The following is an 11038-nucleotide window of genomic DNA, read 5'->3' as shown; positions in this document are numbered from 1 at the left end:
TATCAAACAGAATGCGGAAACAACGAATTTGTCTTATTTAATTAGTTAGGCTATCAAACTTTATTTATTCTGAAAGGAGACATTTTATTTGGGTCTTAGACTTGTTTATTTTGTTTATTTTAATTAGTTTGGGCTAGTTTTAGCTTGGGTTGATTATTATTTAAATTGGGCTTATGTGAGACCCATTAGGGATACTAGGGTTTTGGCTTGGAGTTTAAATACTCTTTAGAAATAATTTTAGAGTGGACTTTTGATGATTTTTTTGGCATTGTAGCCGACTTTTGGTTGCTCAATCTTGGTTCTTGATTAAACTTTCAACTCTTCAAAGAATTTATCATTCTTTGTTGTGAATTTATACTCCTTTTGATCGTCTTCAAGTGTAGGCGTTCTGATCGAGTTGGTTTATAGCTTGTTGCCTTGGATCTTCAATTGTGATAAGCTCATTCAAATCTCAACAAACTTCGATTAGATTGATCTTGGGGTCATGAATTCCATTAAATTCTACTAGGGTTCGCATCACGATATGTGCTATGTTGTGTGTCATACCAAAAAAAAAATTAATGTAAAAAATGATGTTTAAGTGCTCCTAACATGTTTTAAAAAAAATAAAGAAATTTCGTGACTCGGGTCATAACTTTGATTGGGTTCAATAAGTTTATTTCATTTAATTTTATGATAAAAAAAGAGACAATAATAATGAATCGAATAAAAAAGAAAAAGTTATCATAATCACACGCACAAAAAGAATGTCTACTTAAAGGGAAAAAATATATTATGAAGCTCAATTCCTAAACAACCCAACGTTGAAGGGTGAAGTTAAAAAAATAACAAAAAATAATTCGAGTCAACCTGAGTTAGCATGCCAAATCCGCGACAAAGGTCGTGAGATTAGGATAATCTCATAGAAAGCAAATTGAAAAAAATTATGATGCCAAATTCCTAACTATCAAAATGTAGAAGGATGAAATAAAAAAAAATAATTAACAAAAATGATCTTAAAATAATAAAACACTAGCAAAGCCAGGTAATATCACCAAACCTACAGGTTTTCATCATACAAACAAGATAACCTAATAGAAGGCAAAGAAATTATGAAGTTTTATTCTCAAACCAACTCAATATTGAAGGACAAAATTGAAAAAATATTCAATCTTAAATAAATGACCAAAAACAATACCCAAGTGAACCTGGGCTAACTAGCCAAATCAACGACTAAGTCATGAGACCGAGATAACCCAATAGAAAAGAAAACGAAGAAAATCATGAAATCTAATTTTCAATAAACACAATGTTGAAAGATGAGTTTGAAAGAAAAAATCAGTGTAAACAAATACCTAAAAAACCTGATGTCATATAGGTTAACCTTTCAAACCTGTGACCCATGATCAACCCATAAAAAAAATCACCAAGTCTTATTCTTATCCAACCCAATATCAAATGATGGAATTAAAAAAATCAATTTTAAAAATGAATCCAAAGAAAAAAAAATAGGAATCAAAAGAATGATAACCAAATTTGACATATAAAACGAGAGGACACCTTTCAATCTTGGCTTGACCTTTACAAATCTTGAGAAAATGAGAGACTAAAAAGGGAGGAGGGAGAACAAATGCCATCAAAGCCTCACCATCAGTCCACTACCAACAAATGTTGTCACCTTACTTGAAAGTCGTTATTGCATCACTCGCAACACCATTAAGAAAGCAAGCATTTAGCTGCTAGAGAACATCACACGCGCAGTTAGAATGTGATGGTTTCCTCAACGTGTTGGCACGTGTGATACACGTGCCAACAAAGTTGCCTTGCCTATTCATAGGAAAAAAAAAACAATATATAATGCTTAATTGTTTTACATCAATAGATTTTTATTTCATTTTGCTAAATCGAGCATTAATCTAGCCCCAGGATTTTTCATTGATATTGTGAGATCCCAATATATAAGCAACTAAAACAAAAATACTAAGTCAAATACCAAATAAAGGTAATGTGAATGGATCAAATTAAAAAAAAAAAGTTGAGTGATCAAAAAAAAATAAGAACATGAATTCTTTGTCTGCTTGTGAAAAATAAGTCCCTGATGTTAGCAAAAAAAAAAAAGGGACTAAAAATTGTTTAAGCTTTAAATGTGGTTCCTGAAGGTGTCAATATTTAAAATTAGTCAAATTAAATTTTAATTTTTCAAAATGAGCATTAACCGAGCGACGAAATATTTTCCCCGACACTACAAGATCCTTATACATAAACATAGAATTATTTTTTATAAAGAACTATAGGTGTTAAAAAAAATAGCTCATCTGTAATATTTGCATTATGGGACCCGACCCATCCTGAAAAAATCAGATAATGTGGATATTACAGATGATAGTTGGTCAAAACACCTAATAAATGGATATCAGTGATCGGGTGCGGGTTGAGATTTTTTAAACCTGCTTAACCCGACTAAACTTGTATAACCCAATATAAACAACTTAGTCCTTGTTATAAATAATATTTTCTTCTCTCTCTTTATTTTTTTTCTTTCTCATCTTCACACTCATAGCTGCCTCTCAATTCTCTCAACATTTTCCCCTTCAATTCTCTCCTTCAAACTTCATATACTTAATTAATTATCATTTATTTTGTTTTTTTTTAATCAAAATGTATAAATAAATATCAGATCAAAAATATACAAGGCTGGAGAACCAACACATTTATTTTGTTTCTTCCCTGTATGACTAATGCTCTTGGCAAGAAATGCCTTTGAAGTATCTTTTGAAGTTTGATTTGATAATGTGATAATACATTTTGCAATTCTAATTTTTTCTATTTGGTAACTAAGATACCATAAGAAAACAAATAAAAATTTCAAGAATCCAGATTGAATTATTTTTTTTTTAGTCAAATTACAAACCCAAATGCACTTTATAGTTTCCCTACTAGTTTGTCTTCATATTATATTGCACCTTTGTTATTTGATAAAATGCTTGATTGCTATTTTTGTTTTATTTTATGCATAGTTTTAAAACCCGACCCGGTGGTCGACTTCGTACAATGATCAGGTCACGAGTCGAATAGGTTGACTCGGGTCAACAAAAAAAAGAATATTTCCCGTGAAATTTTCATTAATGGTTAGAGTGTGATTTACTTTTCTAGATAGTTCTTTTACCAAACATGAAACTTGGAACATAAATATACACTCTCACGCCCATGCCTCCCTCATATCCTAGTCTTTAAAATCTCACACATCATCCCCACCTCACTACACTGAGAATTTCTCCCTACGTTGAAAAGCTGCAGAAGTTGTCTTGAATCACAAGAAAATCTATTACACTTGTTTGATGCAAAGCTCGTGATCACATGGTCACGCAACCCACACGCAAAGACACTAATTGTCGGAAAACCAAGTAAATCAGGTTTGATAAGAGTGTGACACAAAGATAACTTGTACCTAGGCACCAACACTATTGGAATTGGAGACCCCCACTCAATAAATATTGATTCACGAATGAGAAGTATAAGGATGATGCCATGAAGACAGACTAACGTGAACCTCGTGATCACGTGATCACACAACCCATAATCAAAATTGAGATTTGATCCAGGAAAGCCGAAATAGATCAGATATGAGTGTGACACAATGGAAACCTACCCCAAGTCACCAACACTATTGGAATGAGTAGAATGATGCCACGAAGCTAGTTAATCTTCGATATGTCAAATTCAGTTCGTTCAAGAACTGAAAAAATACACAAATCACTCTCACACGTTAAAACTAAAAATCCAAAAGTAATAATCATCAAAGCTGCTGAAATTTAGGTTACATATGTTTAAATAGTTCTTAAAAGTAACCCTAATGGATCTACCTTTATGGGCTGAACTGACCCCTATAAAAACTAACCCAAAAACCCTAAGCTAAAAGGCCCATAAATTATAAATAATAATAATAATAATAATAATAATAATAACAACAATAACAACAACAATGATGATGGTGGTGGTGGTGGTGGTGAGGATGAGTTAAAGAGGACTTTGAGATGTAAGATAAATGTGAAGATTAAACAATGATAAAAAAAAATGTCAAGGTTAGAGGATCCACTAATAGTATTAGAGATAAGTAACGTATAAACTCTTTATAAATTATCAACATGATCATATTAATCATCTTATTTACGTAACACCATACTTATAAATTTTATCAGGTATTCATGATGCTAACTTATGTTGACAACAATTCAACTTCCTCTCATAACAATGATGTCGGCCGAAGACTATGAAGGATCAAGTATTTGATCTACCAAGTGTTATACAACATAAGTCTAGATTAATCATTTAACAAGCAGGGTATTAAGAATTAATAAGATAAAAATAATAAGACATGTTAATAGCAAGTTGTTTAGGATATAAGTATTAAAGTTCATATTGAGTTCATATTATACTTATCCTAGCACCATTAATGAAACCTTTTTACCTTGACATAATTAACTTACCTAGACATTATGAAGAAGAAAAACATAAATAAACAATATAAGAACATAAACATGATATAAGTTAACTAAGTATAGTAAAAGAAATGAAAAGCATGAACAAGAGATTAATGAAACCAAAACTTAAGCATTACAAAAATATAAAGAGAGAGAGCAGGAACATGATCTTAATCTAAAAACTAAGATGCCTAAATAAATGGCAAATGCCTCCTTTTATAGGCTAAAATTTGGAACTATTCATTTGGTAATTGATTATTAATGTAGTGGCCAACTATTGATTTAGTGGACTTGGTGGACAGCAGCACTCAAGCATTTTAACTGGATGAAATGACATTGATGCAATCAGAATTTGGCAAATATTTTCTCATGAAAGTTGTTGAAAATTGTCTTTTCCTTCCACCCATCAAATTTCACGTCATTTGGCCTTCTAGAACTCTAGATATGTGTAAACTTCTTAGCAGTGTTTGGGCTGGATTGCAGGACAGATTCTGACTTCTCTTTTATGGCCAAACTTTGAATTTGAAAATGGCAGATTTGGGTCTTTCCCTATTCATGAAAGTTGTAGGCCTATTTCTTATCTTTCCATCCATATAAACCAAACTAAAATCCTAGATCTATAGCTCTAGATATGACCCAATGATTGAACAGTGTTCGAATTTGAATTGAATCGTCATCTCCTTCCTAAGCTTAGCCTTTTCTTTGTCCTTTCACTTCCAATAGTTAATCACAACAATCAATTAAAGGTATCTTATATTATCATACTTGTTATTATAAAACATGCTCTAGTTAAGGAGTTATTGCTACTTCAAATGCAAAATGATGATATAATACCATGATAAAAATACACTTTTAAGTACTAATCAATCAGACAAATATTTATTTCTCATTCCGTGTAGATTTATTTTGGGGTTTCACATTATGTCTTTATTTATACTGACTCTAGACTGAAATAAACCCTAATGAACACCTTATGTGGACTTATATGAGGCCTACTTACAATTAAACCTAAATAATATAAATAAAACCCTAAACTAAGAAGAAAATAAAGATAACAATTATAAATCCGAATTTAATATCCTAAATATGATAGGATTGGATTTGTTGCTCTATAAAAGTCCCATATAAGCTAGGAGAAATCTGTTTTGGAAAATTTATGTTGTCATCCCCTTTAGGTCCTTGATTAGCTTGGATTTCCTTGTTTAACTCGGACAAATAAGAAAAAAAAATTTATCCTTTGTTGCTAATTTAATTACTTTCCTTCCTAGGCTAGGAAAAGCATTAAATAATCCTTCCCTTTTTAGGAATCAAATCTACCAAAACTTCCTTGATTGTTTAGGAGAATAAATTGCTGACTATATATCCTTGTATCATTAGAAAAAACAAGCCTAACAAAGCTGGTATGGAGTTGGACAAATCAGCCTCTTGTTCCACACGAATTGGGCTCTTCTTGGACCTAGATTAAATGAATTAGAGGTTGTCCTTCATGCTCCTTAGATGTCTCAAATTTCTCAATTATACTAACTAATCTCAAAAATTCAACATAATTAATGTAATTTATTGATGCAAGTTCGGGTAACCAAAGTGGAAGCACTCAAGTCCAAGGTAAGCAGAAGGCCATAATAACCGACAAGGATCAAGCTAATTCAAGTAAAGGGATATATTCTATGGAGGCTACAATTCTAGTGGTACATGTTGGCAGGAAGGGGGAAGTTACAACCAATAATTGAAGATCATCTTATACTTCCAAGTGGTAGAAGAAGTTAATATAATTGTCATTATTCTTATCTTAGTTGGTAGTTATCTAGTAAATAATTGTAATATGTATTTCTATTTAATGTAGCATGTATGTCTGAGTTAGGCGGATTTGTAATGAAAAGTTCTTTGATTTGATGTGATTCCAAAGTACGAGTGATTATCTTGAGTGGTGTGAGACTACTTGTTCTTAATTCTTTGTAATCTTTATATTTTCTTCTATTCAATATCAGACTGCTTCCCTTTGTAATTCTTTTTTTCTGCTTTCTTTTATGTCGAATCCCAGATTTAATAAATTTAGTTATCCTTGATATCACTTGGCATTAATTAGTATCGGATCAAGTTTTGATTTCTGTTCTTCCATGCCTGGAACCCGTAGTGGCAATTCATATGATCCCAATCAAGGATTACGGGAACCTGGCCCTTCCCAATCTCATTTAAACCCCCCTCAACAAACACCTCCACACACTAGTCCCTTACAACAAACATCCCCACAGAACCCGTTGAACCCTCCTCAACCAACACCTCCTTCACAAAATATTCCCCAGCAACAAACATCTCCATAGAACCCCCCCCTCATCCAACACCTTTACAAAATGAGTCTACTTCCTTGTTACACCAATTGCAACATCAAATGGAGTTGGTTACTAGTACCTCAGGAGTTATTGTTAGACATCTAGAGCATATTGAAGAAAAGAGTAATAATGTTGATCATAGAAGGGGCAAAGTTAATCAAGGAGGCAATGTAGCAATAAATGTTGAGGAAGTAGGAGAACATTTAGGCGACTTGACATGACCAAAGAGTTGATGTCTTCTCCCAAGTGTAAGAGTGTCGAAGTAATAAAAAACCCGGCAAGACCAGGGTTAAACCACAGGGAGGTTAACTATATAAATTATAAATAATAATAGTAATAATAGTAATAGTAACAACAACAACAATAAGTTGAAGAGAGCTTTGAGATGTAAGATTAATGTGAGGATTAAACAATGATAAAAACAAATGTCAAGGTTAGAGGATCCACTAATGGTAATTCAAACAAGTATAGTATAAACTCTTATTACTCAACTGGAAACCACACACAAAGGAGATTCCAATCGGATTATAAATTGTTAACATAATTACATTAGTTATCTTATTCGAATAATGCTGATACTTCTAAATGTTGTCAGGTATTCATGATTATAACTTATGTTAACAACAAATCAAGTTCCTTTCATAGCATAGGTGTCGATTATACCATACAGTTGGGCTATTAAAATGCCAAGTATTTGTTGTACCAAGGGTTATACAACATAAATCTAGATTAACCATTTAATAAGCAAAGTATTAAAAGTGAACAAGATAACAAATATAAAACATGTTAGTATCAAACATTATAGTCCATCTTGAGTTTATACTATACTTATTCTTACACCATTAGTGTAATCTTTTCAACTTAACATAATAAATTTAGCTAAATATAATGAAAGAGAGAAACATAAATAAACAAGATAAGAACATAATTATATAAGTATAGTAAAGGAAATGAAAAGCATAAACAAGACATTCATATAACATAAAATAAAACTTGAACATTACAAAATACAAAGAAAGAGAGCAAAAGCAAGATCTTGATATGAACACCAAGATGCCTAAATACATGGCAAATGCCTCCTTTTATAGGCCAAAATTTGGAACTATTGATTTGATGACTAATTGTTGAGTGGGTGGCCACATCTTGACTTGGTGACAATCCTTATCTTCTTGTCTGAACAAAACATCATTGATAATGTTGGAATTCGAATAGACTTAAATCATGAAAGTTCTAAGAAATTGTCTTATCTTTCCAACCAAAAAAGAATCAATACATTTGGACTTCTAGAACTCGAGATATGGGTTGAACACTAAACATTATCTAGGTTGCAGGACAGATTTCAACTTCTCCATTGTTGCTAAGATTTGGACTTCCAAACAGTAGAATTGAGTCTTGCACTCCCATGAATGTTTTAGGCCTATGTCTTAGCTTTCCATCCATATAGAACAGACCTAAATCCAAGTTCTACAGCTCTAGTTATAATCCAATGACTAAACAGTGTTCCAGTTTGGACCGAACCAGCATCACTTTTCTAAGCTTCACCCTCTCTTTATCTTCTCAATTTCAGTAGTTGAATTCATCAATCAATCATTTGATTTATGTGATAGGCCTGCATTTAAGATGAACATTTACCATAAATTAAGGTATCTTACAAGGTTGTCAAAAATGCTTTTTTGACACGACACGGAACATACAATTTAAACTCGACTCGTAAAATCGAATCGTAAAATCGGAAGTAAAAATTTTTACCTAAAAATCGTAAAATCGAAAGTAAAATATTTTAACTAAAATCGTAAAATCGCAAGTAAAATATTTTAAACAATACAAATATCCAAACATATTAAATTACATAATTCAAATAAAACTAAATTAAACAATACAAATATCCAAACATCTTAAAATACATAATTCAAATAAAAATTCATACATGTCCATAGTTCATGGAAAATATTAAATAAAAATATATCAGCTTAATTTAGGACTCACATGCAATGCAAATAACCCAAAATAGATCTGAAGTTCATGGTTAAAATCAGACAGATCATCCAATCCCAAATTTCACAATTAAGCATAAATAGCCACCTAGTACGAGGTTCCACACAATTCAGAATTTTGCAGGCATCTGCAACAGTTTGATAGCCTAACAATTGACTACATTCACAAGGTTTTCAATACGAGAAATCCCAACTAGAGAAACAAGTAAATGATGCAAATACCATATCACAGAAATCCAAGATAACAGTGGCAATAGACTTTTTACATAGAATTAGAGTAATGATCAAGCCACGAGTTCACCAGCTACTGCTGGTGCTTGCAAGGATAGGTTCCTATTTCTTTGTGGAATGCATTGACAACAAGGTTTTGGTGCAGGATCAGTTTTCCCCTTTCTCTAGTGCATAATAATCAATCTTTCCTTCAACCCCTGGGAGGCATCATTGCCTGCCATCCCTGCACTGTCAAGTGCACATACAACAACCATCCATGATCCAACTATCATGTCTGCTCATACAGTGATCATTTTCTTTTTTGCTGGCAGCAGACTCTTCATCCCAGCAAAGAATTCCAGTTTCTCATCCCTTTAGGCTATCGAAAATCGCAAATGAGAGAAATAATTAACTAGTAGGGAAATACTTGGATGATCTCTTTTAAACTCTCTTACAGAAAACCTATATTCACAATTGAACAAGGGCAGATTTCAACCCAATGCTGCCCCAAACTAACCCAACATCATATGCAGCTTCACCATAAAAATAAACTCAAAGCTAGGTGAAGAAAAAGACTTCCCAGTTTACTCATTGTCAACAACGTATCCAGATCAAAAGATGATCCTAAAGCCAAATGTGAACACAAACAAACAGCTCTAATTTCATAAGCCTTTTATATCATTAAAGTGAAAATTAAAGGTGTTGCAAGGCACATAAATGTAAAAAAACCAGAATAAAAGTCAAAGAAAGGAATATAGTGGACAAAGATGTAAGATGGTACACAGAAAAAAAAACCCCTACTCAAACCTCTAAACTTACAGCATCAAACCAAAGAAAACAGGACATGGATTTTACGCTATAACTCTTCTAACATGCAAGCCAATGTGTGCATCAAAAAAAGAAGAAATTCACAAGGCAAAATTAACAGATTATATACTGATTCACGAGGAAAAAATGGAGACCCAAATTATATAATCACATATTACTTGCAGCAAAATACATTCACTGATTCACAGGTTCCAGAACCGATTGTAGAATGCCTAAAAGATGAACATAGATTCACAGCAAAAAACAAAGCTTGGGTTCCCAATTCTTACCTTCGTCTAGCCAAGAACGCTCTGGAGTCAGGGACGGTGTGACCGTGTGAGACAGGGACGACGAAGTCGCGAGAGAGACAGGGACGAAGACGAAGTCGCGAGACAGGGAGTCAGGGACGAGGTCGGGGACTCGGGTGGGAATTGGGAATTTAGGGAAGAAAAGAGATTAGTGCCCTGACCCTAAGTCAATATTTGTGCATTTCTAATTTTCCAATTTTCATTCGATTAGTCGCTAAGGCTGACCGTGACTTTTTTCTAAACTCGGGAAAACGTTATGTTTTTAACGTTTTTTACGAGTCAACCGATTTTTCTGCGAGTTTGACCGAGTCAACCCGATTTTGCTGGTTTTCGAGTTTTAACCCCGATTCTACAGACGATTTTACGAGTTAAAACGCATTTTTAACAACCATGGTATCTTATAGTATCAGACTTGTTATTATAAAACATGCTTTAGTTAAGGAGTTGTTAATACTTCAAGTGCAAAATGATGATATAAAACCTTGATAAAAATGCACTTTTAAGTACTAATCACGACTATAAAAACAAAGATGGCAGGGTCTTTGATGAAATTTCTAAAGGAATGAAAGTATATGTGTCTGATTTCATTAGAAGGCAAGATCCTAATGTTTTTCAAGATTGGTTGGTATCTTTAAAAGACTATTTTGAATGGTTTTCAGTACCTAAAAATAGAAAGGTCAAATTTGTTAAATTGAAATTAAAAGGGGTTGCTCGTGCATGGTGGGGAAATCTAGAAGAAAAACTTAGTCGGACATACCAACCTCCTATTCAAGATTGGGTAGAGATGAAGGCTCATCTGGAAGCTAAATATCTTCTAGCCAATTATGAACAATTGGTATATAAAGATATGCTTCATTGGATGCAGGGTATACATATGACAATATACTAATATACTGAAAAATTCCACGATTTATCTATACGAAGTCAAG

The 11038-nt window shown here is 32.8% G+C and overlaps 1 long non-coding RNA gene across 1 annotated transcript; it reads right to left on the bottom strand.

The window, feature by feature from the left end:
- Positions 1–8833: 8833 nt before the first annotated feature.
- Positions 8834–10168, bottom strand: LOC140955783 (uncharacterized). The gene is made up of 2 exons (XR_012170308.1): positions 10092–10168; positions 8834–9618 (listed from the first exon to the last, which is right to left on the bottom strand). It is a non-coding gene; the product is annotated as an uncharacterized lncRNA (long non-coding RNA).
- Between the last annotated feature and the right edge of the window lie 870 nt (positions 10169–11038).

This window comes from Populus alba, chromosome 7, assembly GCF_005239225.2.
Source record: "Populus alba chromosome 7, ASM523922v2, whole genome shotgun sequence".
Lineage (NCBI taxonomy): Eukaryota > Viridiplantae > Streptophyta > Magnoliopsida > Malpighiales > Salicaceae > Populus > Populus alba.
This window is presented reverse-complemented; position numbering and strand designations above follow the sequence as displayed.